The sequence below is a fragment of the Lycium barbarum genome, chromosome 2 (genome assembly GCF_019175385.1).
Source record: "Lycium barbarum isolate Lr01 chromosome 2, ASM1917538v2, whole genome shotgun sequence".
In the NCBI taxonomy this organism is placed as follows: domain Eukaryota; kingdom Viridiplantae; phylum Streptophyta; class Magnoliopsida; order Solanales; family Solanaceae; genus Lycium; species Lycium barbarum.
Window position 1 is genome coordinate 38,921,973 of NC_083338.1, and position 12,571 is coordinate 38,934,543.

The window sequence follows — 12,571 nt, forward strand, 5'->3', positions numbered from 1 at the left end:
ACCCCCATCTGACAACTGAAGAGAAAATTCTAATTCCCACATTCTTTATCTGGTTTTCAAAGTCTAGAATCATGGTCAAAGCTTAAGTTAAAGGTACGGGGTGTTACAATATTGTCTTAGGTTGGGCCCTGTTGTGTGATTGGGGTTAGACACCCCGTTGTGTTGTGACTTATCATGTTCTATTATTACAAGCTTGATGCCACATGCACTACAGGAAAAAGGGGTATCTGTGACCATTATGTAGCGACGAGATAAAAATCTAGTCGTTAAAGGTATACCTTTAGAGACGAGATTATGTGCTGGCCCGTAATTGTCTATTTTTCAGGGAAGAATCTTAATTAGGTCCCAAAATAAATTAAGATCTGGTCCAAAAAAGATAACCAAGAATAAATATAACACTAATATAACAACTCTTTTGCGAAAGAAAGAGTCCGCTCATCTCTCTTTCTCCATTGAAAAAAATTCCTTAACCCTAGCCCCTCAATCTAACAATTATTCTTCAATGTTTCTCCCAAATACAAAATTAAAACCGTCCAAGACTGTACTGTTGTTTTTCTTCCATCGTCTCATCTCTCTCTTAGTCATTTGATAGTTTTGACAAGTTTGGGGAAAATTAGGACTGGAAATCGACTATTTTGACCCAGAGAACACCGTTACTTCGCCGATTTTCAAGTTTCCTTGGTGACCCATTAATCTTTTTGAATGTGTATGTGTTTCCTAAGAACCTTCAGCTTTTTGTTATTATCAACCCTTCTTTTCTCTTTTGAGAATTTACTAGTACTTTGTCCAGATTTTTAGTGTCGAAAACAGAATACTCGTGTTACTTTTTTTTTTGGGCTTTCAATATCTTAGTTTCTATAATACGCATTTCCAATTCTGCAAAGTACTCGTATTAGTGACATCATCTTCGATGAATGGGTTAACTTTTTTGAGATTTTGTTCTTTATAATACTTTGTACATGATATGAGTTAGCACAGATTTTGTTTTCCCATGTAGTATTTTATTTTCCTGAACCAACTACTGTTCGAGCCTGTTCAGTTTACATTTTAGGCCTTTTAGCTAATGGATTAGGAACTTTAGGGAATTAGAGGTGAATGAAAGTTCATAAGATGTTTAGGTAGTTTACATAGTATTAATTTGGTCTTCAAAAAGTTTAAAATGTGCTATAATTTACAGTTCTCTAATAATATTGATGGTATGTTGGTGCTTTTGGACTCCTTACAGCTTTAATAGACTCATACCAGCTATGGTAAGAAGAAATAATGTGTATCAAGGGTTTTTACTAACTAATACTAGTCGTAGTTTTGCAATCAAAACATATGGTTCATCTAGTGCTTAAGCAAATATAACAAGTAAGAAAAGAACATCAGGTACACGTGAAATTTTACTTTGTTCTCACTACTATTGTGACCACACCACACCAAGTATATCACCTGATAGTGACATTACCAAGATATCAGGGATAACATCAATGTAAGGTTGAACATGGACAAGAAACATTTTAAAATGATGTGCAGCATGATGGTACTAGCTAAGATTTGTGTGTTATATTCTTTTTATGTCACTTTTGGTAGTAAATCACATATCGATATACCCAAGTTTGCTTGTTCATTTGACCTTTTGGAACTTGTGTGGGACTTGTATTAGCTTTGTTTGTACAAATATTCACTTCTGTGGTAATCACCTTCAATTTTAACTTCTTGAATTTTCTGCCAGCTTGGTAGGATCATTAAGAGCATAGTGGTACTAATTGATTCAATTGAAAACTACTCTTCTTGTAAGTTCTTTATTTCCCCTTATATTCCTAAAGTCTCTAAGGATCACATAAGACCAAATAACATGCTGGAGATTTTTCATTGTATAGCGATCACATAAAAATCAAAGCAAATGAAGACTGTGTTTTATGTGTTTGAGATTGAACCTGGATGAAAGTATATTGTAGTCACTAGAGGATCAATTAAACAAAATGATTTGGTGCATGTGTTTTTGTATATTCATAGGGGAAAATTCTTGAACTTATGCAAATACTGCTGTTTTAGTTACTCTTGTCAAGACTTTCTATCAAAATGGAGAAATCGTGATACGTATTTTGAAGGTTTGACTGATGCGTTTTGTATACTCACACAACTATACTATGTTTTTTTATGGAAACATTGGAAGATCTTTAATCTTGCTTATCTTTTGTCTTTCTTTTGTTTTTCCAGTGCTTTTCCTAAGAGTAATAAGGGTAATGACAGTCACTATACAACAATGTGAGTTCAAAATTTTCCATCAACTTATCTTTCTTGATTCGAACCTTCTCATTTTCTTATTCTTTTTGCCTGGAAGACTTTTAAGTTGTTTCATGTTTGGATGTTAGAACTTTGATTATAGGAAAGGGTCAAAAATACCCATCTATTTTAGTTTATTAGTCAAGTTTGCCCTCCGTTAGTGAAAGTGGTCAAATATACCCCTATCGTCTACAAAGTTAACACATTTACCCCTATTTTGACGGATTCTCCCAAATCGGACCTCAATTACCCAATTTTAATCGAAATTACCCATTTCAAACGGATTCTCATTTAAACCTAACCCGCGACCCACAAACCAAAACTTCCAGAGCTTAAGACCATCTGCACCATTGCCACCATCAACAGAGCCTCTTTCAATCATCCAATATACCCTCTCTCTCCTTAAATCTGCGACCACCGTAATCAATATTAACGACACCACTTTCCTCATTGAGAAAAAACATGAATTATAGATTAGAGCAGGTCTGGTTGTCTTCTTTCTTCGATCCTCGAACTGAAACCACCATTGACGGAGCTTCAACTGCGGCCAAAGGGGGAAAAGGAAATAAAATATTAGAGCTAAAATTTTGATTTCAGTAGCTGGTATGAAAGATTGAGTACCAATTCAAAAGCTGTTGATCTTTCTGAGCTTAAAAACACCCAAAGTTCATAGCATTTCTAAGATTGCTATTGAGGATCGATTCAAACAGCAAGACGATATTAATTGAACTGAGTTGTAGTGGTTTGTTGGTGATTTAGAATTTGTGCTTGAAAATACTGGTTCCATTCGTCTGAGCGAGAACGCCGAACTGAAACCACCATTGGCAGCAGTTAACGCTCCATTAAAGCTTCAAAGTTTAAATTCTGATTTTTTACAAACGAGCTTCGTTTTGAGTGGCCATTTTTTCAAATATCTACTTAGTGGAGGAGAAAACAAGGAAAAGATTTACTTTACTTGAAAGTAGAAGGGAAGTAATAAATCGTAGTTTTGTGCTTACAGAAAATACAGTGCTTTTATTCTGGTATTATTATGCGTGGTTTATCTGTTCATGATTGTAGTAGGTCCTTCAAGTAACAATCTTACACTACCAGTGAACTTCAGTTGGTCATAAGAGAACAGATAAACTTCATCAATTGGGTACCTAGAAGAATGAGAAGGATGGTTGCTGAAAATAAACATCCTGACAATAGAACATTTTGTTAATTTTTGTCCACGGTTGAAGGAATAAGATGACAAGATTTGGGTTTTTATTTAGTGGATCGCGGGTCGGGTTTAAATGGGGATCTTTTTGAATGGGTAATTTAGATTGAAATTGGGTAATTTAGGTCCGATCTGGGGGAATCCGTCAAAATAGGGTAAATGTGTTAACTTTGTAGAGGCAGGGGTATATTTGACCACTTTCACTAACAGAGGGAAAACTTGACTAATAACTAAAGTAGAGGGATATATTTGACCTTTTTCCTTTGATTATATTCATCTCTTAGCTATATGAAGTTTATATGGATCTTCCTCAATTCAAGTTGGCATTTTCTATTTTCATTAGTGATGAAAGCCGCTCTATGAACACATGACTCTGGCTCCTTGTAATATGGCAAAGCTCAGTCGCCACTGAAGTTCTCTCATGAGAAATTTATCCACTTTATGCTCAAACATGAAAGGAAAATGATATAAGGTTCTTTGTGTGGCTTACAATAGAAAACCTTAATGGTGTTTGTTTTGTATTTAAAATAGCAGAATACTTTTCATTTTATTGATTACGTAGTTTGAATGGTGAGTGTAGCAGATTATGAGCCGATTGCTGTGCTATTCACGATTGCATTTGTCTATTTTAAGACTTGTTTAATTGTGGGAATTTGCAGGGCAAATCCGGTGGTGTGCCACTCACCGTGACAGGTTCTTTCTCATGGCTCCCATTCTTTCTGGAGAAAACTACCACTATTTATGCTATTATAGCTTTATTGACAAAGTTCACTACTCATACAAACTCTTGCTAGCTAGAGATAGGGATAACAGTTGAGAAGCTAAAGCATAAAATTCAATTGAATTATCCAAATTTTATGAAATTCACATTAAGCTGCTTCATAGTCATGTTCTCATCAATAGGAACTGCAACCTCAATTTCTGCAGTATTACCAACCACAAGAACACCCTCAAGCTCTATATGATCTCCACTTCCACCAGTACCACCAGGAGAAACATCCTTTACCAGTGGTGCAACATTGCCTTGCACACCATGCACTGCTTGATTTTTATCAACTGTAGTCGACTTAGTATTATTATTAGTCGACTTGGGATCTGTATGAACTTGAGCCACAGAAGTATCAGGTACTTGAACTAATTGCTTCTGCACAACATCTGCATTTGTCTTCACTGATTCCTTCACTGCAACAAGTTGCTTTGAAATACCTTCCTTGTCACGCCCTAATCTTGATCAGGGTGTGATGGGCACCCGACCCTTACTTAGGGCCGAGCGAACCCTCAGACCTTTAGTGCACACACAATCTTATTAAACTTTTTAAATCAAATAAGGATAATCTTGTCAAACTTTTAAATCAAATAGGGATAAAATACATAGTGAAATTTTCAGAAATATTCTTTCTCGTAGCTTTCAAATCAAACGAAGACTGTAGTCATATAGAACTTATATCATACTACAAAATGACACATCGGCTGATGGAGCCGCTTATAGAACTGACAACCAATACCCTCGACCCTGTCTGAAAAGTCTCTAACATCGATCCAAAAAGCATATCATACAAACTCTGACTCGGCAACACTCCAGGAACAAAATGGAGCTTGCCAACTTCGCTGGGACATCTTCTGCAATTTCTTCCACTTATCTGGGTGTACCTGCGTGGCATGAAACGCAGCCCCCGAAGAAAAGGGGGTCAGTACAGAATATGTACTGAGTATGTAAAGCATGAAATACAGAAAACAGAACCATAACCGAACAGACAGTACAAAAGTAAGTACGTTATCCAGAGTACCCAAAATGCTTATCTTCCAGACACAAATCATGTATACCGATGTCATCTGTCAGAAGGAGTACAGAAAGTACAGATTACCAAATTGATTACTTTCCAAACACAGATGATGTCAAATGTCAGAAGGGATACACAATGCAAAGACTGCCAAAACGCTTACTTTCAAAACACAGATCATACATGTCAGAATCATGTATCACATATGCATATAACGTGCCCCGGCCCTCCCGTGAGGGACGCGGTAAATCATATACATCATGTAAACATATAACGTGCCCCGGCCCTTGGTGAGGGACGCGGTGAATGAAATCATGTATGCCAATGTCATGTATCATATATGCATGTAACGTGCCCCGACCCTCTTTTGCGGGACGCGGTGAATGTGCCATCCTGGCCACCACCCCGTCGTCAAATCATAATGTCATCATATCATATATATCATGCCCCGGCCTGCAAGTGAGAGGGACGCGGTAAACAATGCAGAGGAGTACGCACGAGAACATATCCTGGCCCTGGCTCAGTGAAGGACATACTGACACTGCATGAACAGAGTAGTGCGAAACCATATACACATAAATCGAGACCCGATAGATAGGTATACTTATCGACACCTGAAGGTTCAGAACAAGTTTCAAACCAATCGGAGCTAGTATAGGAAAGTTACGGATATTTTACTACAGAACCTTCACGGACATTTCAGGAGCCATTTTTGGAAAACTGAAGCAATAATCATATATACATATAACAGATTTTGGAACAATTATATTAAGTACCTTTCGGATCTCGTGGTGGATAAAACCAAATATAGCTTTTGGAACCGTACATACATATCACTTATCTCTTAAATGCCAATTTAGGAACATATCAAATAGGTCTTTGGACATCATGCCGACATCATAAATCATCTATATATACATATAACAGATTCACGCACGCATACTCGTAAAACATTGTACATTGTATAGCTGCGGAACGTGTAGCCCGATCCATAAACGTATAATAGTATTACCGAGGAACGTTTGGCCCGATCCAAGATTGTATGAAAAAGTTAGAAACATTAATACTTACCAAATCATTTCAAGGACATAAATTCTTATACTTGGCTTATTATCCAATTATGCAATAATCTCAACCATACTACGTATGCTCGTATCAATAGGCCAATAGAAATCGTAGATGAACTCGGAAGCTTATCAAATAGAACTTCGGAATCATGAATACGTATCGAAATCATATGAAACGACTTATGGAGGTCAAAGGCATTAGCCACCCTAATGGCTCTAAGAGCGAGAATTTCTTTGAAATCATACATATACATCATTGGTTCATTTCATAGAGATCATGCCATAAGAAAGAAGGGTAAGCCTTACATACCTGTCCCACGACCAACTAGCTACGCTTATTTGTCCAACTGGCTAGTCTACATACAAAAGAATTCACGTAACCATTAGATTCATTGTCATTTACTTGCCTTAGACTTTCAAATGAATTCACTTATATTCTACCGAAATTTCGGCAGCATTTCCTCTGTAAATACACCATCCCCGAGACTCCAACTCGGCCAAACATACAACAACAAATCCGAGAATTTAACTCGGCCAAAATATCAACAACAATGCCAACAATTTTTCTAACGATTTCCACAACAACAATTTCCATAATCATGCCAACAACATCAATAACCAATTCAAAATATATTCTAACTTTAACTCTTGCCACGCAATTCAACGACATTTCATTTATATTCAATTCCATCACATGAAATCAAGCCAATACCAATGATCTTGCATTCAAGTACTCGCCCAAGACCTTACAAGCAAAATTCAAGAATATTTCAAACAGTTCACATAACATTCCAAACAACCCAAACGATATACTACTTAACCCGAGACCTTCCATATTCCACAAGAACGCTAACAACACATTTTCTTTCTTCCAAATTCATAAGCTACAACAACAATTCATACTCTAGCAACATCATTCTCGTAATTACATAAACCATATAAAAATCACATAAATTCCTACTACCAATTTCCATGCTAACTTGAACCATTAGTCTTTCATTTGCATCATAGAGTCCACAGCAACACAACTAACATATTAAATAAAATTAATTCACCACTCCTCCACCATCCAATAACCACACGACCACCATTCAACACACACACCCACACGGCCACACACAACACACACTATTTCCATGATTTCTATATAAACCTTCCATAACATATAAAAGAATATGAATTCTTACCTTTTTCCTCAACTTTCCACATGATTAGAATCTTGAACTTGCCACCAAGAGTAGTTTTCTTGCTTCAATAATTATACCACGTTAAAGAGGACGTTCCAATTGGTAGAAAAGCTAGAAGAAAATAATTTTTCTTGATCAACTTTTCTTGGCCAAAATTTGGCACCATGGCCGAATACCACTACCATATCCCCTTTTCTTGAAACTTCTTCAAGTTTCTTGAAAGAAATAAGATGACTACTAAAGTCCATGGGTCTTCTTTTATTTATTCCCATTAAGTATCCATGTGGGCTTAGCCCACACCCCAACTTGGCCTGCCCACTTGGGTCTTTTTGGTCTCAAGCCCATTTTTTTTTCTAGTCTTGTTTTGTAATTCATAAAAATTATTTTCCAAATTCCAAAATTGCTCTTGTCCTTTCTCCATATTTCCATGAGTCATCTTGCGAATTTTCCCTTTTTACCCTTTGCCTTTCTTAATATTTCCACATCAAACATTTTCATAAACAATTCATTCACTAAAATGATTTGGATAATAGTCTTGACTTTAATTTCTCGCAATCATCTTGAATTATCCGAATGTACGAAATGCGGGATATAACATGCCTCCTCCACATGATATTCATTCCCTTCCTCTAAAGCAGCAAACTTATTAGTAGTTTGCACATCATTAGCATTAGGAACTACTGCTTGCACTTCCTTTCCTGTACCACCTGAGACAAGTGATGCATCTGCAGTTTGTGCACCTTGTTTTTGTCCATTACCACTGCTCTTCACCTGCTTCTTTGCTTTGGCATCTTTCCACTTGTACAAATCCTTAACAATTCAGGATGAATTTTCCAGCAGCCTGCCTCATCATGCCCTTGTAAACAACAATTCTTGCAATCCTTGGGCATGAAATCATAATGTATTCTCACCCATTTAGCCTTGATTGCACCAGTTGTATTAGGAATAACCTGAATCTGTACCCTTTTAGGATGATTAACAAGCAATTCAACTTCTACCTCTACTCTAGCACAACTTGGCCTTGTCTTATTCTTAGTAGCCATATCCAACTTCAAAGGCTTCCCTATTGCTACTGCCATAGGAAAGAGCTGAGATTGGCCAAAATAATTAGGTGCTAGGGTTGGAAACGAGATCCATGCAATGGTTATAGTAGTCTCTTTCTTAGGATTAAACCAAGGATCCCACTTCAATGTACGCATAGGATAATACCATTGTTGCTCGGTGGCCTAAGAGGCCATGAAAGGCCGAAAAGAGCTCAAAGCTCCATGGAAGCTGTCAAGGTTTTTTCTTTATATTTCTAACTATGCCACGGGAAACAACGGCTTAAGTTTAAACACTTCCATTATGCTTGTCACAATTATTGTTTTAGTTGCGTTTTAAAATAGACTTTGATTCTTGGTTAATGCATCCCGGAACTTTTCTAATTAATTTTTCTTATACTCTTGAAGCCTCGATGATTTTGCTGGATAACACCTAATGAATCTATTAGATTTCTTTTGGGGTAAGCGGTATAACCACTACTAGTGTAGAATTTATATATCTTATCTTACTAATAGTTATTCAAGTCTTTCCAAAATTTTGTACTTACAGGTTTTGAAAATTGAATTTGACAAGTCAAGATGAAAGTTTAGAAGATGCACAAGCTCATTATTTTGCTAGGAATGTTATGCACTCGCTATCATAGTCTAGCTCGAGTGTTAGCAACGTTTTTTTGTTAAGGTGTCGAGCAAATATTGACACTAACATCATGGGATGTTAACAATTTTACTGTAATTAATAACTCTTATCTTCCTCTTTATATATATAACGCTTTTGTATCTAGATGTTTTAGTAGGAATCCGACATTTATTGATAAAATAATTTTTTTGTGACATCGAGCTTTCGGGACGACTTGCGGTCAATAAGAGAGCAGAAATATGGTCGTGAAAATTAGTACAATTATTGTAAATAAGCACCAGTAATGCTTGTCTCTAAAGATAATCTAGGACCAGTAACATTTGGTTGCTAAAAAGATTTAACGACCGGAAATCATTTATTTATGATGATATTAATCATCCATTAGGGACGAGATATGTAGTCTCTAAAAGTTTTTAACGACCAGATATATTACCCATCTCAAAAGACTTTTAATGACCAGATTATTGAACCCGTCGCGGTTGACCTTTAGCGGCGGAGGCTATTACGACGGGTGGCGACCAGCTTTTTCCCGTCGTAATTTCCCCTTTTGGGACCAGATTTGGACTTTTAGGGACTAGATTTCCCTTCCTTAAAGGCCATTTTTCTTGTAGTGATGGAGATAGTAGATATTGGAGACTATTGATATACCTTGATCATGATATTGTAGTATCTTACTTGCTGATGTTTGATATGAAGATAGTGTTCTATTATGGCCTATTGTGTAGCCTTTTCATGATATTGTTGGTGTGCGCATGCGTGGTAATATTGATTTGATTATTGACATTGAACTCATACATTACACGCATTCTCATCCTTCATGACATACTGTTGATACATTTATAATACTTGAGGAAATATTGTACGAGCAGGGCTTAGTTGGATGAGAGTGACGTGAGGACCGATGTGCGATGGTTGTCCCGTAATCGAGGATATGCGTAGAGAATGCTGAGTTTATTATCGGAATCATGAGGTAGCGGTTGTCGAGGTTGTTGCCAGAACCGTGAGGTACATAGACTTCACGGGTCCCTCATGGGTTGTGCTACCGAGATGTGATGTTCCATCATTGGAGTACATGTGTACACTGCATATGCATTGCATTCAAACTTCATACATTACTGCATTGCATTGGATAAATTTGGCTTCCTGTGATATTCCTGTGATGGTTGTGATACCTTGTGATACACAAATTGGTGTTGATTATACCGAGACTTGGCACAGTTGGGCTTAGATGCTATAGCATAGGCGATGACTTGTTGTGAAACCATTGTAATGTACTGGTTGGGATTGATTATACTGAGACTTGGCACAGTTGGGTCTAGATGCTATAACATAGGTGATGACTTGTACTTGGATTCAGGCTCGTGCTTGACTTATACCTTGTTGATTTACCTGGTTATCTTACTTTATTGACTTGATATGTGTTAGCTAAACTTAGTCGGCCTATGATACCTACCAGTACTTGTTGTTTTACTGACCTGCACTTGCTGCATTCTTATATGAATGCAGAGTTCCAGGTAGGATCGACCTCTGTTTCTCATGGCTGATAGTGGTGCGAGAGTTGCTGCTTAGAGCCTTATAGGGTGAGCACGGGGACGTCGGCCTCCTGGGAAATTCTTCCTTTAGTTTATGTCTTACTTGATATTCCGACACATATTCAGACTACTGATGTATTATTGATATTTCCAAACTCATAGATCCTAGTTAATTGCTCTTGTATAACTAGGCAGATTTCTGGGGTGGTTTGATGTATTTTCGCATATTCTATCTATTATTATGTCAGACTTACGTATTTCTATCTCTTCCGCTTATTTATTTATTTACTATTTCATGTTTTTGAGATTGTTGTGATAAGGGTTCGCCTACCGAAGTGGGAAAGATAGGTGCCTGCACGACTTAGTAAAATTGGGTCGTGACAATTATATCTAGATAAAGCCTATAGTGAGGCATCTAAACCCAAGTCTTGCCACGTTTTCCACAATTCCTCAGAATAACTAAAAACTCTAGTACCACCAACAATATTATTCGAAACCACAAGTCTTAACCTAGGAGGAAGTCTCTAATCCTCGAATCCGTAAATTCCCAGGTATATATTAATCAGACACATGGCGATCTCAAATCAGTAAAAAAACAAAAAGTCAATGTTCACAAACACCGTACAAATATAATAAATAACCACAACCAAAAATCAGATGTATAATTGAATGAATTATGAATGCAATGCAATGACACACACGCTTCGGGTGGACGATATCTACACCTTGATAGTTATGACCCATGGGGGACGTGCGAAGTCCATGAACCTCATGCGGCACACAGCCCGATCTAAGTTAGTGTTGCGGAACATGCAACCCGATCTCAGTCAGTGTTGCAGAACGTGCAACGATCCAATATATATATATATATATATATATATATATGAATTCATGCATGATATCAATGTCAACAAGAGTATATCAATTGCCAAATCATGCCACACACGGACACATATCACAATAACAACCTCAATATCAATTCCTTCCTCTTCACAAGTCAATGACCCATAACTGAAAGATAAGGGTTCACAACCATGAATAAGTCACTAAGTATTCATATCAAAGTACCATGAAAGATGAGAATGAGTGCAATGGATAATATTAATGAATGATGACGACAGATCAAATCAATCGTGCCACACATAGACACATCTCTTGATATCAATAACAAGTCAAGTTCTTTCATCTGTCCAAGCTAATACCAATAAGCGATGGATAGCTATATCTCAATCATGATAAGACGACTAAGCATCTAATCCCAATATAGGTATAAATAAGTGTATGTACGATAACAATGCCAACTAGAATATAAGAATCAATCGTGCCACTCATGGACACATATCCCAAATCACAATATCAATATCATAACTTTACTTTCCCTTTCTACAGTCTCAACGGTGATAAATACGCTCTCCAAATCATAAGGCAATCACTAAGCATCAACTCTAGAATCAAACACATAGCGACAAGCCAACATTTCACAATAAGACAGCAACTCAAAAGAACACAATAAGGCGGCAAGCCATAATCAACAACAATACCAACCCAAGAATCCATCTCAGCTTCATACCCCAAGGCGTAACATGCTGTCTCCGACAATCACTAACTCTACATATGCTTTACTAACCGAAGTCTATCCATAAGGTAAGCCGTAACCTACCTGGAATGTCGTACAGGAGCCACGAACAACCACATTTTTGCCTTGCCTTTTCGTAGTGCCTCCAAATACTCAATGTCTAGTTATAAACGTAATCTAGATTAGAAACCATGAAGAACGATACCCATATTGCTAAGCCTCTAAATTAGGTCCAATCCAACCCATGGAAGTTGGAGAAACGGGCCCACAAGGATAAAA

General features: G+C 37.1%; 1 long non-coding RNA gene across 2 annotated transcripts; it reads left to right on the forward strand.

Moving 5' to 3' along the window:
- The first annotated feature begins 384 nt into the window (after positions 1–384).
- Positions 385–10,982, forward strand: LOC132626429 (uncharacterized). Of its 2 annotated transcripts, XR_009577285.1 has the most exons (5): positions 385–706; positions 2,206–2,253; positions 4,132–4,165; positions 8,956–9,008; positions 9,098–9,324. It is a non-coding gene; the product is annotated as an uncharacterized LOC132626429 (long non-coding RNA). The 2 variants fall into 2 exon arrangements; XR_009577284.1 differs by lacking the exons at positions 8,956–9,008; positions 9,098–9,324 and adding an exon at positions 10,691–10,982.
- Positions 10,983–12,571: the final 1,589 nt, after the last annotated feature.